This window comes from Macrotis lagotis, chromosome 1 (genome assembly GCF_037893015.1).
Source record: "Macrotis lagotis isolate mMagLag1 chromosome 1, bilby.v1.9.chrom.fasta, whole genome shotgun sequence".
Classification (NCBI taxonomy): Eukaryota; Metazoa; Chordata; class Mammalia; order Peramelemorphia; family Peramelidae; genus Macrotis; species Macrotis lagotis.
In genome coordinates this window covers 427,473,806-427,485,834 of record NC_133658.1, presented here as the reverse complement: position 1 = coordinate 427,485,834, position 12,029 = coordinate 427,473,806, and the positions used below count along the sequence as shown (strand labels likewise).

Sequence of the window (12,029 nt, the reverse complement as noted above, 5' to 3'; positions counted from 1 at the left end):
TGTTTTTGCTTTTCATATCTTATCTATTACAGTACCTCTCATATAGTAGATGTATAATAGGCATTTTTGAAGTAGAGTCACCCTTCTGCATAAAATATTAGGATTTATAATATGGTGGCAGGAGAGGAGCCTCTCTTAGGTTCTCTCTCCAAAATATTTCAAAAAGCTTAAAATTATAACTCTAACTAAATTTTCAATAGACAGAACCCACAGAAAGATCTAGTGAGGCAATTCTCCAGCCCAAAGTAACCTGGAAAATAGTGGAAAAACTCTGTTCCATGGGATTGGGGGGGAAGCCTGCCAGAATGAAGAAACTTCAGCCTTTGGGAACAGCCCCAGAGTGCCTGGGAGAAGTGGCTCCCCACAGCAGGAGCAGTTTTCTGACCTGCACAACAGGGAGCACCAAGCACAACTTGGAAGATCAGCAGGGAGACCTTTGCCAGAGGGAACATGAAGCCCAGACCCTCAGTGCAATTGCAGCATTCAGCATAGCGGCAGCAGCCCAGATCCAGGAAATGGAAGCAGGCCAGCAGAGTTGCCTGGCAGGAGCCTCCAGGCAGATGCACCCTTAGTGCTCAGCCCACCAAAGGTAAGGGAGTGGAGGGAGAATTCTGAGGTCTGTCCTCTATCCTGGAAAAGGATTCTGGGGGGGCTCTGATCACATTCAGATCCTGGTCACAGTCTAAGTCTTCCTTAGAGCAGGGACACCACCCTCAGCCCCAATGGCAGAGGGGTATGCTTGTGGTTATTCACAGACCAGGAGAACACTCAGAGCCTCACACACTGAGGTCCTTGTGGAGGTGTCCCAATAATACTGAAAAACTCAGGAAGCACCCCAAAACCAGGCACAGGCTGGGGAAATGAGTAAACAGAAAAAAAGGAACCTGACCATAGGAAATTACTTTGGTCCCATGGAGGACCAAAATGCTCAATCTGAAGATGAAAAAGTGCAAGCTTCTACATCTAAAGACTCCAAGAAATATAGAAGTTGGTCTCAGTCTATGACAGAGCTCACAAAAGATTTTGAAAATCAAGTAAGGGAGGTAGAAGAAAAATTGAGAAAAGAAATGAGAGAGATCCAGGAAAAACATGAAAACTAAGTCAGCAGCTTAGTCAAGGAGATCCAAAAAAATGTTGAAGAAAATAGCATTTTAAAAATCAGCTTAGGTCCAATTGATAAAACAAAAAGTTACTGAGGAGAAGAATGCTTTAAAAAGCAGAATTGGTCAAATGGAAAAGGAGATAAGAGAGCTCTCTGAGAAAAACAATTTCTTCAAATGTAGAATGGAGGTAAAGGAAGCTGATGACATTGCAAGAAATCAAGACACAATACTTCAATACCAAAAGAATGAAAAATTAGAAGAAAATGTGAAATATCTCATTGAGAAAACAACTGATCTGGAAAAACAGATTCAGTATTGGGATATGTGAAAATCATGATGAGGAAAAGAGCCTTGACATCATTTTTAAAGAATCCCTACAGGAAAATTGCCCAGATATCCTAGAAGCAGAGGGTAAAATAGAAATTGAGAGAATACACTAATCTCCCCCAGAAAGAGATCCAAAAAAACTGACCCCCAGGAATATTATAGCAAAGTTCCAGAACTCCCAAGTCAAAGAGATAATATTACAAGTAGCCATAAGGACACAATTCAAATATTGTGGAGCTGCAGTCAGGATCACACAGGATTTGGCAGCAACTACATTAAGGGCTTGTAGGGATTGGAATATACTATTCTGGAAGTCAAAAAAGAGCTTGGAATGCAACTGAGAATCAACTACCCAGAAAAACTGTACATCCTCTTCCAGGGGAAAAGATGGACTTTCAATGAAATGGGAATTTCAAATGTTCCTGTTGAAATGAACAGAGCTGAACAGAAAGTTTGATCATCAAGTACAGGACTCAGTTGAAGCATAGAGAGGGTGGATGAAAAGGGTAAATTATGAGGGACTTAGTAATGTTGAACTGCATGCATTCCTGCATGGAAAAATGATACTGATCATACTCATATGAACCTTCTCATTTAACAGAGCAGGTAGAAGGAACTTTTATAGATGAGGCACAGGAGAGAGCTGAATTTGAAGATATAATATATTGTAATGATGTAGTCAATGGCTAAAAGGGAAATGTACTGGGAATAAGAGAAAGAAGAGGTGGGATAGACTAAGATATTTCATATAAAAGATATTTTTTTGCAATGAGTTTTTGCAATGGTATGAAAGGGGGGAAGGCAAGGGGGAATGAGGGAACCTTCACTCTCATCAGAAATAGTTCAGAGAGGAAACAGCATACACACTCAAAAGGGTATAGACATCCAGAGAAGAAAAGAAGAGAAGGGGGACAGGGAGAAGGAGGGGGATGTGGCTGATAGAGGAGAGAGTAGATCATAGGAGAGAATAGTCAATTATAACACATTTTCTTTTTTACTTTTTGCAAGGTGCTAGGATTGGGTGACCTGTCTGAGACCACGGGGCCTAGTTGGTTGCTGGGTCTCTGGGGTGGTATGTGGGCTTGGGGCCTCTTAGCCCCAGGGCCAGTGCTCTGTCTGCTGCACCATTCAGCTACCCCACAGCACATTTTAGAAGAGAGACAGAGTAAAAGGAGAGAGAAAATATAATAGATGGTAGTGGGGAGGAATGGATGGAGAGAATTACAATCAGCAATAGCAACTGTGGAAAAATATGGAAGTAACTTCTGTGATGGACTTATGATAAATAATGTGATCCACCTGAGACAGAACTGATGGTATCAGAACACAGACTGAAACACATTTTATTCCTCTTTCTTTTACTTTATTTTGCATGAGGTTTTATATTTTTGAAGGGGAGGAGGGGGTAATATGTTTACTGTTAAACAAGAATGTTTTAGTAATGTGTAAATAAAAAAATTAAGAGAAAAAAGAACTAGAAGGTTAGAAGCTCAGGACTGGAAACAGCATTTTGGAAATTGCCTTTATGGAAGTGTAAATTGAAGTCATGGGAGTAAGGCTGCCAAAAAAGACAAGGAAAAAAGAAGCCCAAAGACAGAAACTTCAGGCACAAGGTAGGAAAAGGTAGGAAAGAAATAAGTGAAATAGAATTAGAAGTTAGGAGAAGTGAAAAACAGTGACATGGAAAGGGGATATGAGTAAGGGTTAAGAGTAGAGAGCAGATGGAAAGGGGATATGAGTAAGGGTTAAGAGTAGAGAGCAGAGGGGACAGCTGGGTGGCGTAGTAGATAAAGCACTGGCCTTGGAGTCAGGAGTACCTGGATTCAAATCCGGTCTCAGACACTTAATAATTACCTAGCTGTGTGGCCTTGGGCAAGCCACTTAACCCCGTTTGCCTTGCAAAAAAAAAAAAAAAAACAAACTCTAAAAAAAAAAGAGTAGAGAGCAGAGATGAAAGTTGAAATAGATGGATAGCCGGTTGATTCATATAAGGGTTATGAAAGATAGAAGGACAAATACTGAGAATTGTACAGCTGGGGAAAATAAATATCACAGAAGTAGGCAGTGGAGTATAATCTGGATTCCAGGAAGCCTAAAACACTTAAGAGCAGAGCATGGTGGAGGGGGAATGGAACAATCAATTATTTAGTATCTACTGTGTGATAGACTCTGAATTCTTTACAAATATCATCTCATTTCATCATTGCAATAACCCTGGCAGGTAGATGTTATTGTCATTCTCAATTTATAAGTGAGGGAACCAAGGCAGACAGAGGTGAGGTAAGTCACAATGCTCTAGATCATATTTGAACTCAAGTCTTCCTAGCTCCAGGCCTAGGGCTCTATCCACTGCTACCTAACTGAGGGCATTGAACTTCTGATTCCATGGCAGAAAGCCTTTGCTCTCTGTTCTGGTTTTATGTTAATTTCTAGATATAAATGGACAAAGCCTTATAGGGATTAAATACAAAGAGCCCTGGAGGGAGAATTATATGAGATCAAGGGTCCACTCCTATTAGTTCTCTGAATATTATACAGGGTAAAACCCTTCTCCCTCTCAGGGTCCCAATTTATTCCTTCTATGAAATGATTAGACTAAAGATATGGATTTATGCTGTCTAGGTTGCAAGGGTCTTTCAGCTACCTTCCATCTTTTGCATTCTTTATCTTAGTATTCTAAGATTCTTCCCACCTGAAATGCCTTTTAGATACATTTTGGCATTTGATTAGAGTCAGAGCTCTGCAAATGTCTGTGGACTGAGATTAGAGCAGGGAGGCCTTAGGGACATTCTGATAGTGATAAGGCCCTTGCTGAGTTTTTTTTTTACAGTAGAAATAAGTAACTATACAATCTCTTCATTGCATTAGGAGCTATCTCCATCCCACTCATTCAAGTTACATGAGGACACACTTTATCTTTAGCCTGAAACCACCTGCTTTGTAATCTGTTCCTGTGGACCCAATTGATCCCACTGTCCTTACTTTAACAGGGCCAATTGTGTTGACTCTATTAAAAACAAAGAAGTTATATGGAAAATTTGGAAAGAACAGTCCACTTTATAATTTCTTAAGAGGGGCACAGCCTTCAGAGAGTCCTGTCTCTTTCGGAGCCAGATGATAGACAGGTTGTGTTTGGACATGGTATGCCTTGTGCAGGCACAGTATTCAGGAGACTGATGATTTTTACAGAATCTTTTTTTTCGCTTAGTTGACAACCCTAAATTCAAACCCCAACTAAGTTGACTCACTGCTCCAAGTTCCAGTAATTTCATGTATATTAGAAACATTTATTGAACACTTAGTCAATATAACAGCATTCCCACAAGTTGTTGTTGAGTTGTTTCAGTCGTGTCCAGTTCATTGTAACCCAATTTGATATTTTCTTGGCAAAGATACAGGGGTGGTTTACTATTTCCTTCTCCAGCTCATTTTACAGATGAGGAAACTGAAGCAGCTAGGATTAAGTGATTTGTCCAGGGTCACTAGCCAATAAGTGTCTGAAGTTGGCTTTCAACTCATGAAGTTGAGTCTTCTTGATTTCAAACCCAGTGCTCTTTCCACTGCACTATTTAGCTGTCCTTATCATTTTAAGAGCTGGCCACAAAGATAAACTATGGAAATAACTGAGGAAGGAGAAATGGAGAAGTAAGGATCATAGATCTGAGGAGCAGCTAGGTGATGCGGTGGATAGAGCACCAACCCTGGAGTCAGGAGGACTTGAGTTCAAATCCAGATTCAGAGACTTAATTATTACTTCACTACATGACTTTGGATGAGTCACTTAACCCCATTGCCTTGCAAATTAAGGGAAAAAATCATAGAATTGAGTCTAGAAGGAGCATAGAAGCTAGGATTTATTAAATGCCTACTATTTTCCAGGCACTATGTGTTGGCTAAATGGTGGGCATAGAGAGAGAGAGACAAAAATCAGTCCTTGTGAAGTTCATAGTCTAATGGTAGAGAAAACATGTAAAGCAATAAACTTCCCATACAGAAAGATGGAAACTATATCTGGCCACTGGACTCAGGTGGTTCTGGAGAATAAAGTGAGGCTGGTGACTTAGCACAGCATCCCCTTATTCAAATCCAATTCATGTACATTACCTCCCTGATGTCATGGTCTTCTTTGGAAATGAAGAGCAAAAAAAAATATTATAAGAAAGATATGGAAGTGTGTATGTATAGATACATAGAGGTTGCAGCTTTAAGCATCAGAGGCAACTAGGTGGTATGGTGGATAGAGCACTAGTCCTGTAATGGGAAGCCAGAGTTCAAGTCCAACCACAGATACTTACTAGCTGTGTGATCCTGGGCAGTCACTTAATCTCAATTGCCTGTAAAATAGCAAACAAACAAAAATAAAGATTAATAGTTTAAAACTGCACTAAGAGTTTTGGAAACACACCCTGCATATTTTATTGGAAATTCTTCTGAGTGAAGAACCATCACACTTGTAATTGCACACTTCTAAGCAACAAAACCATATTTGCGTATACATAATGACAAAGAACATGGAGCTATAGATCTAAAAAATTAGGAAAAACATCATTTGAATGGAAGTTGCATTGGCCCTGATGCATGTTTCTTATCATGATGCCCCTTTTGTCACCTTTATGCCTTCTCGAAAACTGTTCCTGGTGCCTGAAATCCTTTCTCTCCTCACTTCCATCTCTTGGAACTGCTTCATTCATGCTAGCCTTACTTAGCTCAAGTACTATTTACTCCTTGAAAGATGTTCCATCTCCTCCTGAATCTTCTCTCCTTCTTTCACTGTGTGTTTACTTTGTATACATTATTTATCTGAGAACAAGTTATATCCTTCTAGTATAATGTAAGCTTATCAAGGGCAAGGAATGTCTCATTTTTGTATTTCTTTGTCCAGTACAACGTGTGACAAGTAGAAGGCACTTAAATGCTTTTTGATTACTGTAGTCTTGGATCTCATGTATTTTCATATAATAGTTCCAAAAAGCATTGTATAATGCCAATTTTGGTTATTCTCATAGTGGGGTATTCTCTGAAGAGCTAACTTTGTGTCCCTGAGAATCCTCTCTATGTCTCTGTCTTTGTTTCTCTCTGTCTCTATCTCTACCTCTTGCTATTTCTGTCTCTCTCTCTCTGTCTTTCTTTCCCTCTATTTCTCTGTTTCTGTCTGTCTTTTCTGACTCTCTCTCTCTCTCTCTCTCTCTCTCTCTCTCTCTCTCTCTCTCTCACACACACACACACACACACACACACACACACACACACACACACACACCTTCTCTAGCTATGTCTTTCTTGTCTGTATATCTTTTTGCAGGTCTTCAACCTTCAACTGCTCTAAATGAACAATCAGCATAGAAGAGTCTTGGTGAATACCTTAGCCTTTTTTGGTTTCTATACATATCCCACACTCTAAAGGCTGTTCCCTGAAGGTCATTTATCCCATTCACCTTTTTCATGGTGGTTATCTTGGGTTAACATACTTTACCAAGGAGATCAATACACCTACATTTATGTTAGTGTTCTTTGACTGATTATACACTCTGAATTCAGCATTGGCCAACACCCACATCTCAGTGGCATTCAGCATTGTGCTCATCAGAACATCAGCCAGTTTGTCATCCATTCACATAGTCTCAAATTTTTTTCAGTGTCAAGTTCCTTTTGAAGCCAAGAACTCTAATTTGTTGACGGAATAATGAATTTTTCTGTCATTGAGTTCTCTGGTAGCAAATGTAGCCTTCTTCTGGTAACTGTCCTGGTATAAAACTGTTTTCAAAACAAGCTGAAATTAGTGTGTAACATACTTAGGGCTTGCTGGGATCTGCAAAAACGAACCTGACAAATATGAAAGACAGATACACTAGTTCTTAAAGGCCCAGAGCGCTTCACAAACTTTGAAGCTCCACATAAATGCTATAGTTGTTATCATTGTTGAGGATCTTTATGATGTGACAAATTTCCCAGCAAAACTGGGAATGCTGGTAGCATCATAATTTTTCTGTCATGCCTAGGTGATGAGTGCTTCTGTTTTCTCAGGGTCAGTAGACTCCCTGATGATATACTCTCTGATCCATGCACTTGACAGAAGATTTCTAAGACTGGGATCCATCAATTGACAACTTTAGGCCAAAAGTTTTTAGGGGAGCTAATATGTTGAAAAGCCTTTCCCATGCTTTTCCAATGTCTTTAAAAGTATCATGAAATTATCCAATCTCACGAGAAATAATAATAATAATTATAATAATATTTGACAAATAAATATCTCTTTTATTATAACTTAGTTTATTTGAACCTCACAACACTTGAATTCCTTGTCCATTTTTCTTTAAAATTTTCTAATTTATTTTTTATCTAATTATTCCCTTTTAAAATATTGAGTTCAAAATTCATTCACTCCCTGCCTTGGAGAAAGCAAGAAATATTACATCAATTAAGTCAATATATGAAGTAAATCAAGTAAAATCAAGTAAATATATTACCTAAATATGACTAATATGCCATATTTCAAAAACAAGAAAATATAGTAAGTAACTTATACTTCAAGTTGCACTCAGAGTTCATCAGTTCTCTCTTGGGAAGCAGATAGCATTTTTTTTTCATCTTGAGTCCTTTGGAATTATCTAAGATCATTGCATTAATCAGAGTAGTCCAATCTTTCACAGTTTATCATTATTACATCATTACTATTTTGTGAACAATGATCTGGTTTTTCTTACTTCACTTTGCATCAGTTCATATGTCTTTCTGTGTTTCTCTAAAACCATCTCTCGTCATTTATTATAGTACAATAGCATTGTTCTATCACAATCATATGCCACACTTTCTTTTGCCATTTCTTAATTGATGAACATCTTTACCAAAAGTTCATTAATGAATCTATTTTTCACTCCTCCTCTCTGGCATTTGTCATTTCTGATAGATGTGAGGTGGTACTTCAGAGTTTTATTTTAAAATTCTCTAGTCAATAATTATTTAGAGTATTTTTATCACTTGACTGTAGCTATCTTTGATTTTTTTGTTCTGAAAACTGCCTTTTCATATCCTGTGATCAAAGAGATAGTTTGCCTTCTCCTTTATCACCCTCCCTTTCTCTTTCCATTTCCTCTTTCTGTTTTCCTATTGAGTAATATTAATATTTCTATACACAACTGAGAGGAAATACACACACACACACACACACACACACACACACACACATGCACACAATTACTTCCTCCTGGGAATCAGAGTGAAGTTCTAGCATTGCTGCCATCTCCCCTCCCCTCTTCTTTGTAAAAACTCTTTGAATGTATGCCTCTTTGATATGAAAAAAAAAAATTTCCTCGTTCTACTTTTCCCTGTGTGATGTAAAAGAGAAAGTTCATGCCATTAAAATGGAAGAGCCAAGGTCAATTCCCTTATGCATATATTTTTGAGATCATTTCATCATAACTGATTCATGCCCAAACCTTTTGTCTTTGTGAATTGCTTTTAACTCTAAGGAGATATATGTCACCTTCTCATAAAGGAATATGAAAAGATTGACATTTTTAGAGTCCTATCACAAATAATTCTTTGCTGAACCTCCATCATGAATTATTCTCATCTTCTGACTCCTCTCCTATTTATGTGTTGCTAAGTAAAACTGGAGAAAATCATGAATAAATTGTGCTGACTGCATCCACTACAAATTTGTGACAATCTCAAGTAAGTTTTCACTGAATCAAGATAATTTTTTATGGTGTCTAAAAAATGTATTTTCCTTCTGTCTCATCATAGCACTATATCCAGATATTCTTATCTTTCCTCAAGTTCCCCACAATATTCTATCTTTTAAGCATCATATTTTATTTAAAAACATTAAGGTTATTCTCTAAGAGTTCCCCCTTCTCAAGCTTTCTTTCTCTTACATCATTCAAACATCTTCTCTCACTACTTACTTCTTCATACCGGTTTCAGATATATAGATATAGACACACACACACACACACACACACATTGATCTCCTTGGAAAGGCAAATCCTCAACTTGAACCCATCTCCTCTAGCATTTTTCTTTTAGGGACATTCCTACTTTCTTTCATATCTTCAGGATGTCCCTGTTTATGGTATTAATTCTCTACCTGCTGATTATAAGTACACTTGTCTCATGTATTTACCATTTAAAAAACTAAAAACAAAACAGCAATCAAAAACATCTCAGTTGATCTGACCATATCTGCTCATTACAGTCCTATATCTCTCTTCCCCTCATGAGAACAGAGAGCTCAGGATTGATATATCATTTCTCATCTGATTGTAGTTCTTTGGGACTTCACTGACCTCTCCAACAAACCCCAGGGATTTTCTAACTGGGAAAACAGTTATTCTGCAAGATCAATGAATCTTGGTACTCACATCTCATGACTACTCTCTGACTCATAGCGTGAAGTTATGCATTCAAAGTCTTAATCTAAGGAAGGGTTCAGGAAAAAAATCTTATCTTATTTCTCATGTGGTTATATTATGGGACTTCTTTGACCTCTTCACTTAACTCCTTCTACCCAAACTCCTCAACTGCCACATGTCCACCTCTTTCCACATTTTTAGCTTCCTTCTGTATGGTGTCTTCTCTCCTTAGATTATAGGTTCTTTGAGTGGAGGGACCATATTTTGCTTTGTTTCCTTACTGCATAGAAAAATGCCTGGAACAATTTTATTTTCCTTTCAAAATTTTTACCCCTTCCCTATCCATTGAAAAGGCAAAAAAGAACACCAAACCCCATTACAAACAAGTATTGTTATATACATGTAACAAGTGTATATGTACATATGTATGTATGTATGTATATAATATGCTCCATTATGCCATCAGCTCTTTATCCAAATTTGGATAGTTTTTTATTATCAAGAATCTTTGGAATTTTGATTGGTCACCAGATCATTAAGACCTTTAAAGTTGATCATATTTATAATAGTGTTGTTATTATATAAATTAGCCTCCTGGCTCTACTCATTTCATTTAGTCTCAATGTAGATAAATCTTTCTTTTCTTTTGGCAAGGCAATGGAGTTAAGTGACCTTCCCAAGGTCACACAACAAGTTATTAAGTGTATCTCAGTTCAGATTTCAACTCAAGTCCTCCTGACTCTGGGGCCAATGCTCTATCCACTGTGCCACCTAGCTGCCCTTTACAAATCTTTCTATTTTTCTTCCTGGGTTTTTGTTTTTGTTTTTTAGTTTTTGCAAGGCAATGGGGTTAAGTGGCTTGCCCAAAGGCACATAGCTAGGTAATTATTAAGTGTCTGAGGCCAGATTTGAACTCAGGTACTCCTGACCCCAGGGCTGGTGATCTATCCACTGTACCACCCAGCTGCCCTCCTTCTTTCTGTTTTTTTTTTTCTGAAGTTATACCATTCATCATTTGTTAGAGCCCAATAATTTTTTTTAACACATTCAGTTCCTGTCTTTGTTCAGCTTTTCATCAATTAATGGCCATTCTCTTAATTTTCAATTCTTTGCTACTACAAAAAGAACAGGTATAAATATTATTGTGCATATGAGTCACTTTCCTATTTCTTTGATCTCTCTGGGGTATAAACCTAGTAATCAAAGAATATGATAGTTTAATAGCCCTTTTGGGCTGGATTCCAAATTAATTTCTAAAATGGTTGGATCATTTTATAGCTCCACTAACAATACAATAAAGTACCTCTTTCCCTGTTGTATCTTTAGCATATGTCATTTTCCTCTTTTTTTTTCCTCAAAGTAGTCAATCTGATGGGTGTGAGGTGGCATCTCAGAGTTGTTTTAATATATTTAATTATTAGTGATTTTAAAGTATTTTTCATATTGCTATTGTTAACTTGAATTTCTTTTTCTTAAAACTACCTATTTAGATCTTTTGACTATATATATCAAATGGAAAATAGCCCTTATTTATATAAATTTGTCACAATTCCCTATATATTTTAGAGATGAGATCTTTGTTTTAGAAACTTCCTGTGAATATCTTTCTCTTAATTTTAGGTGAATTAATTTTATCTACATAAAATTAAAAAAAATGTGTAATCAATATGGTCCATTTTAGCTCTTGTGAACCTCTACAGCTCTTGTCTGGTCATGAGTTCTTCCCTTATTCTTTCATTTTAAGGAAAGTTAAAGTTATTCGTTTCCTTTCTTGTGTTTTTTTTACACAGGAATGGGTGCTTATTTTGGGGACCAAATATATTAAAATTGTAAAACTATAGAGATAATTAACATGGTCCCTGTCCAATGATGACACATAAATTAATGAAGTATTCTATATTTTATTATGCCTTTTAAGAACTTTCTTATTAGGGAACTAGAAGGTGTATACATAAAGAGAAGGTGTATATATGTATGTATTGCTTATAATGGAATGCTTCTAAGACATAAAATTAAGGAGTGAGAAAAAGGAATGCAGTGGGAGAAGTTAGAAGGGAGAGGTAAAACAGGTAAAATTATATAAAAACATGTAAATGGAAGGAGATTATGGGATTGGGGAATACTTCTAATCATTTGAATTAAAGAGGGAATAGCATGCACATTCAGTTGGATGCAGAAATCTATGTTACCCTACATGAAAGTAATAGAAGACAGAAAAACAGAAAGAAAAGGGGGTAATAGAAAG

The 12,029-nt window shown here is 37.2% G+C and overlaps 1 non-coding gene across 1 annotated transcript; it reads left to right on the top strand.

The window, feature by feature from the left end:
- The first annotated feature begins 11,584 nt into the window (after window positions 1-11,584).
- Window positions 11,585-11,688, top strand: LOC141510578 (U6 spliceosomal RNA). Its single transcript, XR_012475038.1, has one exon. It is a non-coding gene; the product is annotated as a U6 spliceosomal RNA (small nuclear RNA).
- Window positions 11,689-12,029: the final 341 nt, after the last annotated feature.